Raw genomic sequence first — 2,500 nt, forward strand, 5'->3', positions numbered from 1 at the left:
CGAGAGTGAATCTAACATGTGTGTCATTGTGTTTGTTGTGTTTAAAGTGTGAGTCACAGTGTAGTGACGACATCAGGAAACACACTTTCTTTTCTCTTTTATTTTCCTCCATCGTTCTTCTCTTCTCCCTCAGAATCTCCACTTGTTCTTCGCGTGTCTCACTCTCAGTGTCTCACTCTCAGTGTCTCACTCTCAGGGTCTCACTCTCAGTGTCTCACTCTCAGTGTCTCACTCTCAGGGTCTCACTCTCAGGGTCTCACTCTCAGTGTCTCACTCTCAGGGTCTCACTCTCAGTGTCTCACTCTCAGGGTCTCACTATCAGTGTCTCACTCTCAGGGTCTCACTCTCAGTGTCTCACTCTCAGGGTCTCACTCTCAGTGTCTCAGTGTCTCACTCTCAGGGTCTCACTCTCAGGGTCTCACTCTCAGTGTCTCACTCTCAGGGTCTCACTCTCAGTGTCTCACTCTCAGTGTCTCACTCTAAGGGTCTCACTCTCAGGGTCTCACTCTCAGTGTCTCACTCTCAGGGTCTCACTCTCAGTGTCTCACTCTCAGGGTCTCACTCTCAGTGTCTCACTCTCAGTGTCTCACTCTCAGGGTCTCACTCTCAGTGTCTCACTCTCAGTGTCTCACTCTCAGGGTCTCACTCTCAGTGTCTCACTCTCAGGGTCTCACTATCAGTGTCTCACTCTCAGGGTCTCACTCTCAGTGTCTCACTCTCAGGGTCACACTGTCAGTGTCTCACTCTCAGGGTGTCACTCTCAGTGTCTGACTCTCAGTGTCTCGGTGTCTCACTCTCAGGGTCTCACTCTCAGTGTCTCACTTTCAGGGTCTCACTGTCAGTGTCTCACTCTCAGGGTCTCACTCTCAGTGTCTGACTCTCAGTGTCTCGGTGTCTCACTCACAGGGTCTCACTCTCAGCGTCTCACTCTGTTTTTTTCAAAACATAACATTCTATAAAATCTTTATTTGATTTTCTGCAGCCTCCTGTGGACACTCTGTGAACTGCAGCCTCGTGTGGACACTCTGTGAACTGCAGCCTCGTGAGGACACTCTGTGAACTGCAGCCTGGTGTGGACACTGTGAACTGCAGCCTCGTGTGGACACTCTGTGAACTGCAGCCTCGTGTGGACACTCTGTGAACTGCAGCCTCGTGTGGACACTCTGTGAACTGCAGCCTCGTGTGGACACACTGTGAACTGCAGCCTCGTGAGGACACACTGTGAACTGCAGCCTCGTGAGGACACTCTATGAACTGCACCCTCGTCTGGACACTCTATGAACTGCACCCTCGTCTGGACACTCTATGAACTGCACCCTCGTCTGGACACTCTATGAACTGCAGCCTCGTGAGGACACTCTATGAACTGCAGCCTCGTGTGGACACTCTGTGAACTGCAGCCTCGTGTGGACACTCTATGAACTGCAGCCTCGTGAGGACACTCTATGAACTGCAGCCTCGTGTGGACACTCTGTGAACTGCAGCCTCGTGAGGACACACTGTGAACTGCAGCCTTCTGCACTTCAACTTCATCTTTTAAAAACGTTTTAGTCCTAAACACGTGACTCGTGGGTTCAGAGGTCAGAGTTCACACAACAGGTCTGTCTCTAGTTTTACATGAGCTTCAACACAAGTCACGTGTGCGACTGTTTAATGATTATTTATGTCGACCACAGCAAAATAAGTCGTACAATTATTATTATTACAATACTGATTTTCTGTAGATGCTGATTTTATTTCTAGTATTGTTTGTGTTTGAAGTGGAAGAAGATCATCTGATGAAGATGATGATGAAGATGATCAGCAGGAGGACGACTACACAACAGTTGTGTGTCAGAACAAACATCTCTGCTCATAAAGACACATTTAATTAAGATTAAAATAGATTAACTCTGGCTCTAAATGTAGCTCGAAGAGGAGAAGGTGTGTGTGTGTGTGTGTGTGTGTGTGTGTGTGCGTGATTGTGTGTGTGTGGACACACATGCTCGCAGCAGGACAATGTAATACTTTGTGTGTAACTTGCCACAAAATGCACTCTAGAGAATATTGTGTTTGTGACACGATGTGCACGAGGGCGAGCAAGCGAGAGAGAGAGAGAGAGAGAGAGAGAGAGAGAGAGCGTGACAGTGAGAGCAATATTTTGGACTCGAGCTCCAAGGCTTTTAGTTTAGTGTGTGTGTGTGTGTGTGTGTGTGTGAGTGTGTGAGTGAGTGTGAGTGTGTAAGTGTGTGTGTGTGTGTGTGTGTGTGCACTTACTTAGGCCCAGAATGTTGACTCTGAACAGCTCACACACCAGTTGTTTGTGGACGTCGTTCCTTAACCTTAACCTGAAAACCAGGATCTTCCTGATCAGTTCCATTAGATCGTGTTCATCTTGTTCTAAAGTGTATTTCTGTCTGAAAATCTCAATTGTCCCTAAAAGTGACTTATTTCAGACTGTTTGTGTGTGTTTGTTTGTGTGTGTGTGTGTGTTTGTGTGTGTGCCCCCCTCAATCTATGT

Source organism: Callionymus lyra, chromosome 7 (assembly GCF_982586985.1).
Source record: "Callionymus lyra chromosome 7, fCalLyr1.hap1.1, whole genome shotgun sequence".
Lineage (NCBI taxonomy): Eukaryota > Metazoa > Chordata > Actinopteri > Syngnathiformes > Callionymidae > Callionymus > Callionymus lyra.